This window comes from Euphorbia lathyris, chromosome 9 (genome assembly GCF_963576675.1).
Source record: "Euphorbia lathyris chromosome 9, ddEupLath1.1, whole genome shotgun sequence".
NCBI classification, from domain to species: domain Eukaryota; kingdom Viridiplantae; phylum Streptophyta; class Magnoliopsida; order Malpighiales; family Euphorbiaceae; genus Euphorbia; species Euphorbia lathyris.
Window position 1 is genome coordinate 17,125,457 of NC_088918.1, and position 18,508 is coordinate 17,143,964.

Consider the following 18,508-nt stretch of genomic DNA (forward strand, 5'->3'; position numbering starts at 1 on the left):
AAATTTTGGTTTCATGAGAAATATAATTTTAAATTTTACAATTTTCAATTTGAGATCGGCTGTTATTTTGAAGTTGTTTACTATCGTAGATAGGATTGCAAAGGGTAGGTTGGGGATGGAAACTAGTCATTTGATCCATGTTTCCGTCTAGATGAGGATCTCCATCCTCGTTCCATTGATGAAATGAAGAAAATATGATTCGGTTCCTATGGGGATATTCCTTACTATTTAAATTCTAAATAGAGTCTTTTTCGGTATAATTAAATTTTTTTCAATATAATATAATTAGACTAATATAATCTATAAAACAATATTATATTTAACACAACAAATGGATCCACCATAATTGATAAGTAATAATTCAATCGGTCAAATATAAATAAATAAATAAAAATTATCCAAGTATAAAAATAATCATCTAAAAAATTCATATAAATTACAAATTGTTCAATTTAAAACGCACATTAATCTACCAAATATATTATCGATTTAATTACTATATCTTCTTTTCTCTTACGGAATACAAAATAAGACCTTGTTTGATAACTCACTTAATGCCTTAAATTAAAATATTAAGCACTTATTTAATTTAAGTGTGTTTGATAACAATTATTTCTCCACCACTTAAATGAATAAATTAAGTTAAAAAAACACTTATATTGGTAAGTCAAAATATTTAACTTAACATTTTAAGTTAAACATTATCGACTAATATTTTTATAATAATTATATCACCAAATATTTCAGCACTTATAATATTCAGCACTTAAAATTCAGTACTTATTTTTTCAGGACTTAATTTTCAGTTTTATCAAACAGCACCTAAGTATTTAATGTGAAATATATATATGTAAGAACCTCGTGGATGAGAAATTATACGCATACTACATCAGAATTTGATGTGGTATGCCACAGCTAATTAAATCAAGACATGTGGCACTTAATTAAATCGAGAGATTTTGTACCATATCCCCACTTTTTAGGAAAAGTAAATACGGTTGTTCCGTTAGGTGAATTTTATATGAAAATATAGAATCATTGTCTCAGTTATACAGTCAGGCTATAGAGAGGGAGTCCCTTACTTTTTATTCTAAGGAAAGAATAGAATTAATCTAATTAACAAACAGTATTAGACTTATTTTAATTAACTTGTTTAATTAAATTAAAACACTAACACCCCTTTCTCTCTCTTCCCCCACCGTTAACACCGATTTCACAGCTCTCTCTCTCTTTTCTTCCAATTCACGACTTCTTCCCCACCATTAACACTGATTCATGGCTCTCCCACAGTTTGTCTATGATTGTTGACCCCTAAAATAGGCGCAAATATCATCCCATACCGATTGGTGTTATATGTAGTGTCAAAAATGATGACATCATTATAAAATCTATAACTCCGTCTCATCGTTGCATCAGCCCAAAAACAACGTATAATTTTTTTATCATCATCCGCATCAATTTTGTAATAAAATGAAGGGTTTTTTGCCACCTCTGATTCGAAATATTGATGCAATATATCTCCATCGCGTCCTTTTAACTTCAACCGCTTCTTTGTTTCATGATTATACAAATCCTTCTGTGTGCACCCGATATTTTCTACACCCCTGCTTGTACTTGGAGAAAATTATATTGTTGATGTGTAGGTATATTCACCGCCGATAGTTGTTCATTCAAGGATTTTGCAACATAAGAAACTTGTCGATGAGACCGTAGGAATGGTGTTTTTGATGGGGTTAGAACGGGTGATTGTGATCTTCATTAAATGTTTTCACTATAAACAAATGTTTTTTATTTCTCACTGTCGCTACCGGATTTTTCAGGGGCACGAACGCCGGAAGCTAAATCGGTTAATAGTTTTTCCTGATTAAAACTATTCTTTAGAGTCGCCACCAATCAAAATTAGGGCGTGATTGGACACCGGTAATGGTTGAATTTTAATGGATAAGGGGGTCTGCGAAATAGAGATTTTTGGTTCGTTTGTCGGTTACGTGTAGGGAAGAAAAACTTGATTAATCACCCTACCCCGCCCAAATATTGGTACTAAAGGGATGTGATTTTTTATGCTAACGTTTGTCTAATCTACTATTATTGTGTTATTATTTTTTGATATAGGCGTATAAACGGAGTGGTTCGATTAGTCTCATTTTGACCGATTCCATACTCCTATGACATAGGCGTATGAATTGGGCCGTTTGTTAATTAATTCAACGCGGATATCGCCATACCCCTAAAACATAGACGTATGGAGAGAACCGTTTTAATTAAATTTTATTTTTTGACCGTTTTTATACCCCTAAAACGTAAATGCATAAATTGACTCGCATTAACTTTGTTAGTTTTGTACGTGTTTAACTTATATCCCTATGACATAAGGTTATAAATCAAGTCGTTTAATTTTAGTTAATTTTATTTTAACCGATTTTTTTATACCCCTGTGACATAGGCATATGAATCGGGTTGTTTGTTTTGTTAATTATTTGCTTTCGACCGCCCTCATAACCCTAAAACATAACGTATGAATCGAGCCATTTTAATTATCGGAAGTGTTAATTAGTATGCAAAACCATTAAATTGAACTAAATTGGCCAAATTAAGACCTAGAATAGTGAACATTAGGATAAGGAAAAAATATCAAATTAGGAAGGATCTGATTAATTATAAAATTCGTTTTAGGAAAAAAAAGATTTTATTAACCTGAACTAGAAAAATCAAGTCCAAAACAAAATTGAGCTAAAAAAGAAAAAGACTCACTCAATTAAGTTAACCAACATTGAAGGAAAGTTGAAAATCAAAGGAATATAAACATATGAGTGGGTATAATTTCGGTGTCCAGCATCTAGGCCCAAAATATAAATTTCCAGATTTGTTTTAAAGCCCATCTCCCATTAACCCTAGTATAAATTGCTCCCTATACACAACTAAACCTAGCTCCTCCTCACTTATTCCTTGGCCGACAGACAAACCTCCCTCCTTTCTAGACTTGTGTGATTCCCCCCTCTCTACCCTAACCTTTCCTTCTGCTCTTTCTTATTTTCGATAGAAAAAGGAGGAAGCCCTCCGATCATGGTGGTTTCATGGCGGCTCCCATCCTCCATGTCCTTCTCTCTTTCTTTGGACATAGTCTGGCTCTAGTCCGACATCTGGTGACCGTTTTCTCCGTTTTTATGGGTGAAACGGAGCCGAGTAACTCCGATCTACCCTGCTTATGGGATTTATAGACGGTTCGACACCTTTGGAGAGTGGACAGCCATCGTTCGGCGCCTCCGAGGTACCTATGAGGTCCGATCTACTCATGCACACAGTTTTTTCCTAAGGTAAATCGTGTTTTTTGTATTTTTTTCTGTTTGTGTTTGTTCTTTGCGTTTTTTTTTGTATTTTTCCGTTTGCTCCTTGTGTCTAGCTAAGCTTTTTTGCATTTTTTCTGGTTTTCCTTGAACTCGGAATACAGATCTCGTGGGTTTGCTACGGACTCGGGATTTCCTTAAGGTGAATCACGTTTTCTTTGTGCCTTTCCTGCTTGTGCCTTTCTTTGTGCCTTTTCTTTGGAACTCGGAATGCAGATCTCGTGGTGATTCGTTAATTTGTTATGGACTAAGGAACACAAAGATGGTTACTTGTGATTTTTGTGTTTTGTGACCACAACTTATTTGAAGCAAAGCCCTTTTTTACGAATGTTATATCTAACTTGTACCCTGATGATGGTTCCGGGATTTCCTGGATTAATTAATGAAAGAAATTCCTCCTTTTACGAGTTTGTGCTTTATTTTTGCTTATGGGTTCCCTGAATTTGGTTGTTACAGGAAAGGATTCGCCTTTTTACCAAAAAGGTCCTATTTTTTGGGAAGCTGGTGTCTGGATTTTTTAGTTCAGGGGTTTTACTATAAAAAAAGGTCCCATTTTTATTAAAGTTTGTGTTTTTATTCATGGTTTTGAGGTCTTTGAGTTTTCATTGTAAAAAAGGGGTTCCATTTTTATAAAGCTTCTGTTTTTATTCATGGTTCTGGGGTCCTTGAGTTTTCACTGTACCAAAAAAGGCTCCATTTTTATAAAGCTTCTGTTTTTATTCATGGTTCAGTAAAGAAACCAGAGTAGTGTAAGGAGTACAAGGAGGAAATTTTAGTGTCTAAACATCCTAAGGAATTCTTCCAGATTTGGAAAATAGGTATATTTTCCAGATCTCTTAGACCCTTTGTATTTCCAGAACCTGGAGACCAGAAAAAGTCTTTAAATGGCCTTTGATGTTTAGGTATTAAAGCTTCCTTCTTTTTATTAAGGAAGTAGATCTGGGACCATTAAAGGAAAACTTAATGGTTTTGTCTCTAGAACCTAGAGACAGAACCATTAAGACTTTAATGGTCCAGACTTTCCATCTTTAGAGATAAAAAAAATTGAAGTGAATGGAGCCAATAATAAATATCAAAGAAAGAGATGAAGTGAATGCAGCCAGTAATAAATAAAAGGGTTAACAAAAGAATAAAAGAGAAAATGGAGCTGCCTCTCTTCTAAATTCCTTTTTTTTTGTCTGTATCCCCTTTGGTTCCACCAGCCTCTTTATATAGGCAGATTTTTTTAATTATTTAGTGTAAAGTGTTGTTGATTAGTGTTAAACTCTATTAATTAGTTTTGTATATTTCAATTATTAATTGATTGTTTAATGGGCTTTGAATTTGGACTTGGGCCTCCTGCTTTGGGGTCATTAGTTGCAAATCTGTAAATTATGCTTAAACTTTTATTTACTTCATGTGTTTCATTTTTTTTTTAAGAATAACAACATAAAAATTAATTGCTATTTTATAACTAGATAACACGTGTTTACATTTTGAATATAATTCTATCAAATAAAATTAAACATAGTTTCATTCATATTTAATCAAAGAAATGACATTCCTTTAATTAATAATGGTCATCCTAATCAATCGACTTAATCTTTATAACATAAACATTTAACCGATTATAGGGATCTTATATAATTTCAGTTCCTTTTCGCAAATATTAGTTATTTAGTAAATATCTATAATAAAAATATTTATGAAATAAATTAGTTAAAAAATGTAAAATTACTAAAAAATGAGAAATTACCCCGGACAAAATGGGTATCTACACTCATGACAACCAATTTAGCACTACAACCAGCTTTGTATTGTCCCCGATGCCTTTTGGCATCAACATTACTAAACTTTTTGGATTTTTCTTCCTTTGAACATACATATTCTTTCCTAATAATTTCTCCCGTGCTCTTTTTTTTCTTCGACGAAGACATTCGAAAGCTAAATCCAACTTTTTTGGCATAAGCATTATAGAATTTATAAACATCATCTAATGTTTCAAATTCTTTTTCTTTTGTAGGCTTAAATTGATCACTTACCCCTTCATTGTCGGCATCTTGTTCTCCATCCGACTCTTCGTTATTCATAATATTATTGCTCAATCATGAATTTGAAAGGTAGAATCATTGTCATCTTCCATCTGTATAAAACAAGAAAAGACCAGGTTATTATTTGATCTAATTAACAAAAAAAAATCAGACCCTTATTTGAACTCAATACCAGACAAAAAAAACCAAACGATTATTTGCTCTCAAAATCAGACAAGAAATTAAATGGTTATTTGCTCTCAAAATCATATAAAAAAAATCAAACTGTTATTTGCTCTCAATATGTAGACATCATATTGGTTCTTGGTGATTAGGTTTCTTAAGCTAGTCCTAGCAATATTACTCGTGGACTTTCACTGTTGTACAAAGAAATTATAGGTTTACATAGCAAAATGAAATATAAAAGTTTAGAATTAAACACAAAGTTTAGGACTATTCAACTAAATTAAACAAAGACCATTCAATTCAATTCAATTAACCGAAGACCATTCAATTCAATTTAATTAAGCTTTTATGCAACAACAGCAATTCAAACTAAGCTTTTATAAATAAAAAAACAGCAATTCAAACTAAGATTTCATAAAAAAAAAAAAAACAGCAATTCAATTTAATTGAGAGATACCAGAATTTGAGCATGAGCGAATTTACCAACAACAATAATTCAATTAAGCTTTTATCAAAACAAAATTCAATTAGCAATTCAATTAAGGATTCATAAAAAAAAAAAACAGCAATTCAATCAATTAAGCTTTTATGCTTTCAATTCAATTAAGCTTTTATGCTTTTAAGCAATTCAATTAAGCTTTTAAGCAAATGTTACCAACACCAACAGCAAAAAAAAACCAATTCGGCTGGAGACTTACCGGTGGCAGAAGGAGCAGCGCTGGCGTTGGAGACTTATTGGTCGGCAGAGTGGCTAGCCGATTCTCTTTCTCTTTTGCAATTTCCCCAATTCGCAGCAATTAGGGATTAGATTAAGAGGAGAACAACCAATTCGCAGGATTAGATTAAGAGGAGAACATGCAGCCGATGTGCATCGGTGATTAATGGTGGGGAAGAAGTCGAGAATTGGAAGAAAAGAGAGAGAGCCGTGAATCAGTGATCAACGGTGGGGAAGAGAGAGAAAGGGGAGAGCTGTGAATCGGTGTTAATGGTGGGAAAGAAGTCGTGAATTGGAAGAAAAGAGAGAGAGAGCCGTGAATTCGGTGTTAACGGTGGGGGAAGAGAGAGAAAGGGGTGTTAGTATTTTAATTTAATTAGACAAATTAATTAAAACAAGTCTAATACTGTTTGTTAATTAGATTAATTCTATTCTTCCTGTAGATACCCATTTTTGTCCGGGACATTATTATGCTTTAACTGACAATATTTGAAATTTGAACAAATTTATATATTATATCAGAAATAAAGCATTTCATTCTTGCATATGGTTATTCGAGAAATGAGGCTTTTGTACACCAATTTGTTATATCTCAATACAATGACCAAATCCAATTCAAGATATAATTCCTTGGAACAAAAGTATCTTCCATCTTGATATAAATTATATGTGAAATGTAATGTGTTATTTGTGAATATAATTTTTAAATGGTTATATTTCAAATTATTAGTTAAACTCAATTTTTATTTAATAATTAAGTTAATGTCATGAACTTAATTCATTCATTTTATAATTAATGTTAAAAAAAAATAGATATAGTTTTACATATGTTTTTTTGTTAAAAGATTATCTATTAAAGATAAATTTTTTTACATGAGATCATATTTAGAACAATATTCTTAGAACTAATTTATGATGAATGAATTAATATTCAGAAAATAAATTATAAAAAATAACAAAACAAAAACAAAATAGGATGCTTTTATTAAGAAATACAATTTGCATTTTACAAAACTAATCAATTTACATTATTGGTCTTTTGTAGATGAACATGAGATTAAATCCATCCCCTCAACAACTCAAAGCTTCAAATCCTGGAAATAGTCCTAAAGCAAAAAATCCAAAATTCAAATTTGAAGGACAAATTCAAGAAATGGCAACATTATGGTTCTCTATCCAATAGAGAAACCTACTTCCAAGACAGAAAAAAAAACAGGACCTCTTCTCAAGACTAAAGATAAAATCACATGCAGAAATCTCATTTTCAAGACACAAGAAACAAAATAAGTCATGCTGAAAAAGTTACAGCCCATACTGGAATCTAGCTATAAAAAGAGCTTCTTTTGCTCATTCATGAGGGGGGTGGAGCCAATTTGGAAAGTGGATTGGAGGACAAATTCAACAATTGTGTTTTTAGGTAAAAAAAAAATCAAAAAGAAATTCATGTAATAGTTTCAAGTTTAAGAGTATCCAATGAGTGAAAATCTTGTATTCACCAAAATTCAATGTAAATCAATTCTTTCTCCATTTTATCTCCAAAGCTTTGAGCTAAGGGTTTTTATTCCTAGTTTATAAAAACAGTGATTAAAAGCATCTATTTTGCTTTTGAAATGATCTGATTTTATAAATTTTAAATAAAAATCTATTAGTTTTCAGCTCTTTTACTTACATATTATTTATTAAATGCACACTAACCACTTACTAATGTTACTAGCTTGATATATTAATTAGAACTTGTATTTTATTCTTCGTATATGTGTTTATTTTTATCCTCTACTAACCATTTATCATTCTGATAACTTTATATTTTTTCCTATTTATACTAGACTAACATTACTATAAGCTAACCATTTATATTTATTCTAATTATTTATATTTGTCCTAATCCTCTAAATAAATCAAGCAGATTTACATTTTGCAAAAAAATTAATTAAAGTTTAAAGTTAGTTCATTTGTAAAATATTTTTTTATTTACCCTTAAAAAATATTCAATCTGATTTCATTCAAATATCACTCGGAACCTTACTCGACCTCTCACGATTTACATAGAATAAGCTTTCCACTATATTTTGTTTTACTATTACAAGTTTCAGAAAATAAAAATCATTATCAGATGATTAGAAAACCAAAAGAAAACAAAAATAATTAACCCAATCTAATCAGAAATAATTAACTCAATTTAACATAGCATTTAGTCTCCCCTTTGTGTTCTTCAAAGAGGCTTTACCAATGCAGCCACCAGGATCCGGTAACGGAGGAAGGAAAGCGATTCTGGAAAATAAATCTCTTCAAGCTTCAGATCTGGTAATAGGGAGAAATTGTTAGAATATTGGAAAGCAAAAAATTACATCCTCTTACCCAACAAAAAGTGGACCGTAAGAAGGATCGGGGTAAGAAAAACGAAACTGTACTCACTTGAGTCATCGGAGAAGACGAACTGGAAACAGGACTAGTGGTTCCGATCTCAAATCACCCCAGTCCCACACTGTTCTGAGTCGTTTTGCTGTTTACCACAACCCTTGGAGGTGCGGCAGGACGAACGGAGGTAGAAGATGCAGACCGACAAGCGACGGATGACTGATGCGGCCGAAGTCGGATGAGGCGGTGGCCAGCCGGATGGCTACTGCTCTTTTCTTTTCACAGAAGCAGATTTGAGAGGAGAGAAGTCTGGCGGAAGCTGAGGTAGGCTGAAAACATAAGACGGTTACTCGTGACAGGTGAATGGACGAAGACTGACGGAGGTCCACGGCATGAAACGACGCCGGCTGTGGTAATATGGTGGCCAGTCATGGCTGCTATGTTTCTGAAAACGAGAGCAGAAGAAGAAGGTGTACAGTGGAGGCTAGGGTTTACTAACTTAAGTTATGGAGAAAGGTTTAATTTATATCCTAAATTAATGGTAGGGCTAATAATAGTCATCTGATCAAACTTAATCAGATGGCTGATATTAATCTTGAAATTAGAAGTGGGCTTTTCATTAAAATGAGATTGGGTTTCTTATTAATTTGAGTCAAGTTTCAACCCATCTATTTTAATTACCTAATTCTAATTAGTAAATTCCTTTTAACTTAGTTCAATTGGTTTTCTTTGATTTAAATGCAATTAATTAGCTCGAGAAAAAGATCTGAGGAACTAGTTCCATTTTACTTAAATTTCATTTACTTCGACTAATTCTCAAATTTCATTAATCAAGTTTTAATTTCTGAATAGAAATTATAAAACAATTGGATTACCTCGATCATTGAATAGTGGTCCAAATAGATAAACAATAAATAATTAATATCTTTAAAAAATGTGTTAATATTTTAAACTATATTTAACCAACAAATAAAAATAATTTACGGGTTCCTCTATCAATTTTGATCGTTGGATAACGATTCTATTACGGTCGTATGACCACAACCTTACGAGTATCGTCAAAGGCTTGAATTGATACAATTAACAACATTTCAAGGCGATCATAGACACAAGCACATAGAGCAAGCATTTGGAAGTACAACAGTACCGATTTATCGGGCGGGGTAGGGTGAGATTACGTCTCTTCCCTACACGTAACCGGAAACCGAGCTTAGAGTCATCGCAGACCATTACCTTATCCGAGCTTACCCGAATGGGTCAATTCGGAATCAAATCGGTGTCCAATCAGACCGTCAAACTGATTGGTGGCGACTCAAAAACCCCTTGAATAGTCTCCCTAGAGGGACTATCCAGCACCGTTGAAAACTAGTAGAGCGGGAGCCATATCGAAGATATATAAAGTTCGCGAACCGCGGGCACGGGCGCGTCAGCTGGCGACTCTACTGGGGACTAGGTTTTCCTGGCTGTGTACGTATTTTTATATGCTTATACTATGTGTTCACTATTGTATATGTTATTGCTTTGATAAATGTTATTTTATTGGCATATCATTAAAGCCACACTATCACACTTGCACTCAAAGGTCATGTATATGATCTTACCCTTTTCTAGGATCTAGGACGAGGCAAAGTACGGACTGTCCTCTCGGGAACACCGAGGTTGGGGTCCTGAAACGACTCAACTCAAATTGGACTTCCCTACTCAGCAATGATGGGGTTAAGGATTTGTGACCCGAACCACGACTTTTGTACCTTTAGAAATAGATCCAAGAGCTACCCAATAGAAGCTAGCCCTTTTGTGCAGGTTAACCCTATAGGATTTACATCATAATATAAAAATTGCTTGGTGTGATTTGATTTACATGTCTATGTATGATTACACCTAATTATATATACTTGTGTCGACGTCTACCATAACCTGATTTTCCCATGAAAGATTATGAAAATAATAACGGTCTTATCCCTAAAATGTCTAGGATGTTAAATAGTACCTATTTGATTGAAAACATTGTCTTAAGCATGAAATAAATCACTTTTCAGATGCCAAAATGATTCATCTTTTGTCCAAAGATATTTTGAGAAATGGAATGGACCTTTTAAGGATAATTCAGTTGTTATAATCATAATTTAAATGGGGAGATTTTATCATTTATTCGCTACTAAAAAAAATAAAAATAAAAAGCTTTAAAATGGAATATGATTTCTTATGCTTTGTTTTCTCTCTTCTACCCATTATCGAATAAATATATAAATATGGATATTCGATACTTTCTAATGGCATCTTCTTCAAGCATAATGGAAATCTTGAATAAAAAACAACAATGAAAAGTTGATTGACAAAATAAGTATCAAAATAGATTGATTAACTCATCAAGGGGATAATATAATACGATGAATATGCTTGAAGAAAGAGATAATTATCGAAATTTATATTTATATTTTATTCCGATACTGTGTACGAAGAATGTCTAAAGAAGCATTTCTTGCATAATGAGATTATATTTTGATAGCATCACATCACATCATTACATACGTTGTATCATGTCGTCAGTACACGTGTGTCTAATATATGTTTTTATCATACATCTCACAACATGATGTGTTCTGGCGCACTCCATTACACAAGATACGTCTCCTCATTTCATACCCTTTTCCGTGTTGTACATTCTTGTCACATTTCATATCATTATGTCAATGTACATCTAGGCTACATGACATCATATATCGTGATTTATGTCGTCATGCATATGTGAACACCCCCTGTCAATCGTTCATATCGTAGGTACAATCATTCAACATTATAATGATTGCTTTGAGTCCGTACATCACTGTAGTTGTGCAGTCTCCTTTTCACATGTCAGTTTGTGTCATTCATTATCACGCATAAGCTTTTATAATGTTTTTTTCATAACCGTAACATTTTCATACATGACATGGTCAAATGTGACCTAGTTTCACACAACATGCATTTCGTGTGTTATATTTCATTCTTTGTTTTAACGAGAGCAAAATTATAAGAACTCTTTAAACAAAAAAGGCTTTCAACATCTCATGCATTTGCATTGTCTTTTTTAAAAAAATAAAAATGAAAAAAACGCATTTAAAAAAATCGTCTGTTTGGCTTGTTCAATAAATAATCCAACAAAAAAAAGAAAAAAAAACAATAAATAAAGATCATGAATCATAAAAAAAGGGAAAAAAGAAAGTCGGGTTACTTTGATGCCTCACGCAAAATTATTCAACAAATTGCTTCGGAATTACCAGAACATTCTGAACCTCTACAATCACCTTGCTCTAAAGAGTACAACCCTAGCGCCAGAAACGAATACCATTCAAAAGACTTAAACTTTGGTCGAACAGGGGATGTATTATGGAACACTCTTAAATTTTCCCCAAGATTTACAGAATGCGGACATTCACTTCAAATATCATCAGGATCATAATTCTTTAATAAAATGCATGTTATCATTTTCATTTTATTCATACCCCATACTACATTTCTTCCTTTCATTCACTCTCAAACACATCGTTCACCAATAGGTAATGAAACCATTTTGAAAAGTGATAATGATCAAGGTAGAATTTCCATTGACCTTCACGCACTTGAGAGATGTTTGAGTTGAGGTTTGAAAAAAAAACAAAAAAAAAAAGTGAAAAAAAGAAAAAAAAAAAGAGAAAAGAAAAAGAAATAGAAGTTTGATCTTATCAATGAAGACCACATGATAGATGTCTTGCAATCAATTTGTCATTTTCTAGGAAAATTGTATTGATTAAGTCAAAATTTAAAATCATTTGATTATTCCTCGAAGCGAAATATCAGACTGCTCATGATTAAGGAAATGATTAAGGCCTTCTTTGGATCGTACATTCAGCCTTTAACCTACCTTTTTCAATATACTCCTTTGTTCACCCCTTTGAGCCATAAACATTTTTTTTCATATCGCCAATTTCCCCGTTTTCCAAAAAGGAAACCAATTGATTGAAGAATGGTCAAAATTCAATAAAGCGTCACTGTTCTTTCAATTTGTCTAAAGAACATTTGAAGACACTATAACATATGAACAAAGTCGCTGAAATCTTAAAAAAAAAAGCCCGTTAGGTTCAAAAACCGAAAGGGTGAACTAGGCAAAAGTTAGGGCAAATAAAAAGGAAAAAAGAGCCTGCTAGATTGACATTCTCAAAAGGAAATCTAGGCAAAAGAAAAAGTCAAGCGATAAAAGATTAAACGTGTGACATTGAAAGCCGATTTAAAAAAATCATCAAAAATAGTAGTTTCCTTTTGACAAACAAGGAATTCTCAAAATCAATTGGTTTACCTGATTCTTCTAAACCTTTTCCATCATTATTACCTTCAACCCTTGAAAACCTGAAAAGACCTTTTGATCTTTCATCATGATGTTAGTCTATGTTAGCAGAGAGGACTAAGAAAATTATGCATATGACAATTTGCATTTCAAATTTGACTTGATCTCGATAATCTACTTAAAATACAAAGCTATGATTCAAGCATACATGTGGATGTGCCACAAGAAACGTCTTCTCATCAGATGATCAAAAGGAGCTCATCTCGTTATTCAAATAAGAGCAAAAATTGAAAAAATGAGTGTAAAAAAAAAAAAAAAAAAAAACTTCAAGAATTTGTGCAAAGACTTCAACAAGAGCACTCCAGAAGCAAAACATGAGAAGCATTGGGGGCAACAAGATTGATCTCCGTAACGTCAACATAAACTCGTTCAAGTTTGAACTGATAGGAGTTGACAATTACAGAAAAAGCGAAACTGGGGGCAATCACAGAAATGCCAGCAATACAAGCCAGTGAGTTCATCAACAAGACAAAATGTGAGTGGGGCAATCGAGACGATGTCACCAATAAAGGCGAGATTCAGAAGAATACCATGTCGAGACACGTGGAGCAATGGACTATTCTTTGATCATTTGAACTTTTTGATGGGTTCATTATCTAAACCATTATTCCAAAAAATGAAAAATAAAAAATAAAAGACACAATTCATACCAACATTCATCTTTTCCTCATAAACCTTGCTTTGAAATGGTTTTATGCATTTGTTAAAGAGTCATGATCCTGAAAAATATGTGAAATGAATGGTTAACTTTTCTGGAATCACATTCCCTCACAGAAACAGGACATTGATGCACCACTTCAAATCATTCTTCATCAATCTTGCTAGGGGGCAACCAAAAGTTTTCCTTGGCACTAGCTCCATCAAACAGAGGTACCAATAGTGCTGAAATTGAAACAAAGAGCATCGGGGGCAGGATACCTTCCCATGATACGAACAAAAGATAAAATGGTTCAATACACATATTATAAAGAACCATAATCTTCAAGAGCATGGAGATTCAGATCATCCTCGAAGACAACAAGAAGTCAGAGGAACAAACTCAAGAATAAATCAAAGAAAATCGGAAGCAATCGAGGCCTTTAACCAGATGAAGTCAAGATCCCCAAGGAGTAGCGATGATCTCTCTTGGATTATGCATTTTGAATGAGCCAAACAGACAAGAAAGATATTCTCAAAAAATACATAACATCTTTTATGGTGTTTTCAATAAAGGTTTTTAAACAATCCTTAAAAAAATGAAAAAAATCATGATATCCTTTTTGCATTGAAAGCTCTAATTTTCCCAAAAGTTCATTTGCGAAAGTTCTCACTGAAAGTAGAGTAGCAAGACATCTCACATTTACGCATCATTAAAAGCATGCATTCATAAATCATTACATGCATCTTCCATGTGTGCGAATACATTTTGTCCTGCATAGCCACCAAGTTATTTTGGAGGAAAGCAATAAAAGCCTGGCGAGCGATCAACATTATCGTACCAACCAAATTTAAAAAAAAATAAAAATTAAAAGCAAATGTAAATAATGGATAGAGAATCTCCGTAATCACATCATCAATCACATAAAATAATGACTTCAAATAACATCACCGTGGACTAAAAAGTCCACCACATCAGTTCATTCAAGTCGCGGGGAGCCGCTATAAAAGCTCATTCAGTCGCGGGGAGCCGCTATAAAAGCTCATTCAAAGTCGTGGGGAGCCGCTATAAAAGCTCATTCCAGTCGCGGGGAGCCGCTATAAAAGCTCATTCAAAGTTGCGGGGAGCCGCTCTAAACACTCATACACAAGTTGCAGGGAGCCGCTCTAAATACTCACACACAAGTTGCGGGAAGCCGCTCTAAACACTCATACACAAGTTGCGGGGAGCCGCTCTAAATACCCATACACAAGTTGCGGGGAGCCGCTCTAAATACTCCATATCAGTTGCAGGGAGCCGCTCTAAACACTCACACACAAGTTACGGGGAGCCGCTCTAAACACTCATACACAAGTTACGGGGAGCCGCTCTAAATACTCACACACAAGTTGCGGGGAGCCGCTCTAAATACTCACACACAAGTTGCGGGGAGCCGCTCTAAATACCCATACACAAGTTGCGGGGAGCCGCTCTAAATACTCCATATCGGTTGCGGGGAGCCGCTCTAAACACTCATACACAAGTTGCGGGGAGCCGCTCTAAATACTCACACACAAGTTGCGGGGAGCCGCTATAAACACTCATACACAAGTTGCGGGGAGCTGCTCTAAATACTCACACACAAATTGCGGAGAGCCGCTCTAAATACTCACACACAAGTTGCGGGGAGCCGCTCTAAATACTCCATATCGGTTGCGGGGTGCCGCTCTAAATACTCACACACAAGTTGCGGGGAGCCGCTCTAAATACTCACACACAAGTTGCGGGGGGCCGCTCTAAACACTCATACATAAGTTGCGGGGAGCCGCTCTAAATACTCACACACAAGTTGCGGGGAGCCGCTCTAAACACTCATACACAAGTTGCAGGGAGCCGCTCTAAACACTCCATATCGGTTGCGGGGAGTCGCTCTAAACACTCACACACAAGTTGCGGGGAGCCGCTCTAAATACTCCATATCGGTTATGGGGAGCCGCTCTAAACACTCACATTCGGTTGCGGGGAGCCGCTATAAACACTCACATATCGGTTGCGGGGAGCCGCTCTAAACACTCACAAACCAAAATCAAATCAACACGACTCAAGTCAGATCAACACAGATTGATCCGAACATTCAGGGAGTTTTACTAAACCTTTCATAGTTTTTAAGTTTTTACTTTTTCGCTCAATAAAGTGCAAAAATGGTTATCTATTTGTACTTTGTATACTCCATTTTCAATGGAGATATACAAAGGGGGGCAGCTGTAGATACCCATTTTTGTCCGGGACATTATTATGCTTTAACTGACAATATTTGAAATTTGAACAAATTTATATATTATATCAGAAATAAAGCATTTCATTCTTGGATATGGTTATTCGAGAAATGAGGCTTTTGTACACCAATTTGTTATATCTCAATACAATGACCAAATCCAATTCAAGATATAATTCTTTGGAACAAAAGTATCTTCCATCTTGATATAAATTATATGTGAAATGTAATGTGTTATTTGTGAATATAATTTTGAAATGGTTATATTTCAAATTATTAGTTAAACTCAATTTTTATTTAATAATTAAGTTAATGTCATGAACTTAATTCATTCATTTTATAATTAATGTTAAAAAAAATAGATATAGTTTTACATATGTTTTTTTTGTTAAAAGATTATCTATTAAAGATAATTTTTTTTACATAAGATCATATTTAGAACAATATTCTTAGAACTAATTTATGATGAATGAATTAATATTCAGAAAACAAATTATAAAAAATAATAAAACAAAAACAAAATAGGATGCTTTTATTAAGAAATACAATTTGCATTTTACAAAACTAATCAATTTACATTATTGGTCTTTTGTAGATGAACATGAGATTAAATCCATCCCCTCAACAACCCAAAGCTTCAAATCCTGGAAATAGTCCTAAAGCAAAAAATCCAAAATTCAAATTTGAAGGACAAATTCAAGAAATGGCAGCATTATGGTTCTCTATCCAAGAGAGAAACCTACTTTCAAGACAGAAAAAAAACAGGACCTCTTCTCAAGACTAAAGACAAAATCACATGCAGAAATCTCATTTTCAAGACACAAGAAATAAAATAAGTCATGCTGAAAAAGTTACAGCCCATACTGGAATCTAGCTATAAAAAGAGCTTCTTTTGCTCATTCATGAGGGGGGTGGGGTCAATTTGGAAAGTGGATTGGAGGCCAAATTCAACAATTGTGTTTTTAGGCAAAAAAAACAAAATCAGAAAGAAATTCATGTAATAGTTTCAAGTTTAAGAGTATCCAAGGAGTGAAAATCTTGTATTCACCAAAATTCAATATAAATCAATTCTTTCTCCATTTGATCTCCAAAGCTTTGAGCTAAGGGTTTTTATTCCTAGTTTATAAAAACAGTGATTAAAAACATCTATTTTGCTTTTGAAATGATCTGATTTTATAAATTTTAAATAAAATTCTATTAGTTTTCAGCTCTTTTACTTACATATTATTTATTAAATGCACACTAACCACTTACTAATATTACTAGCTTGATATATTAATTAGAACTTGTATTTTATTCTTCGTATATGTGTTTATATTTATCCTCTACTAACCATTTATCATTCTGATAACTTTATATTTTTTCCTATTTATACTAGACTAACATTACTATAAGCTAACCATTTATATTTATTCTAATTATTTATATTTGTCCTAATCCTCTAAATAAATCAAGCAGATTTACATTTTGCAAAAAAATTAATTAAAGTTTAAAGTTAGTTCATTTGTAAATTATTTTTTTATTTACCCTTAAAAAAGATTCAATCTGATTTCATTCAAATATCACTCGGAACCTTACTCGACCTCTCACGATTTACATAGAATAAGCTTTCCACTATATTTTGTTTTACTATTACAAGTTTCAGAAAATAAAAATCATTATCAGATGATTAGAAAACCAAAAGAAAACAAAAATAATTAACCTAATCTAACCAGAAATAATTAACTCAATTTAACATAGCATTTAGTCTCCCCTTTGTGTTCTTTAAAGAGGCTTTACCAATGCAGCCACCAGGATCCGGTAACGGAGGAAGGAAAGCGATTCTGGAAAATAAATCTCTTCAAGCTTCAGATCTGGTAACAGGGAGAAATTGTTAGAATATTGGAAAGCAAAAAATTACATCCTCTTACCCAACAAAAAGTGGACCGTAAGAAGGATCGGGGTAAGAAAAACGAAACTGAACTCACTTGAGTCATCGGAGAAGACGAACTGGAAACAGGACTGGTGGTTCCGATCTCAAATCACCCCAGTCCCACACTGTTATGAGTCGTTTTGCTGTTTACCACAGCCCTTGGAGGTGCGGCAGGACGAACGGAGGTAGAAGATGCAGACCGACAAGCGACGGACGACTGATGCGGCCGAAGTCGGATGAGGCGGTGGCCAGCCGGATGGCTACTGCTCTTTTCTTTTCACGGAAGCAGATTTGAGAGGAGAGAAGGCTGGCGGAAGCTGAGGCAGGCTGAAAACATAAGACGGTTACCCGTGACAGGTGAATGGACGAAGACTGACGGAGATCCACGACATGAAACGACGCCGGCTGTGGTAATATGGTGGCCGGTCATGGCTGCTATGTTTCTGAAAACGAGAGCAGAAGAAGAAGGTGTACAGTGGAGGCTAGGGTTTACTAATTTAAGTTATGGAGAAAGGTTTAATTTATATCCTAAATTAATGGTAGGGCTAATAATAGTCATCTGATCAAACTTAATCAGATGGCTGATATTAATCTTGAAATTAGAAGTGGGCTTTATTAAAATGAGATTGGGTTTTTTATTAATTTGAGTCAAGTTTCAACTCATCTATTTTAATTACCTAATTCTAATTAGTAAATTCCTTTTAACTTAGTTCAATTGGTTTTCTTTGAT

General features: G+C 33.8%; 1 long non-coding RNA gene across 1 annotated transcript; it reads left to right on the forward strand.

The window, feature by feature from the left end:
- Positions 1–2,939: 2,939 nt before the first annotated feature.
- On the forward strand, positions 2,940–3,751 carry LOC136206894 (uncharacterized). The gene is made up of 2 exons (XR_010676475.1): positions 2,940–3,314; positions 3,449–3,751. It is a non-coding gene; the product is annotated as an uncharacterized lncRNA (long non-coding RNA).
- Positions 3,752–18,508: the final 14,757 nt, after the last annotated feature.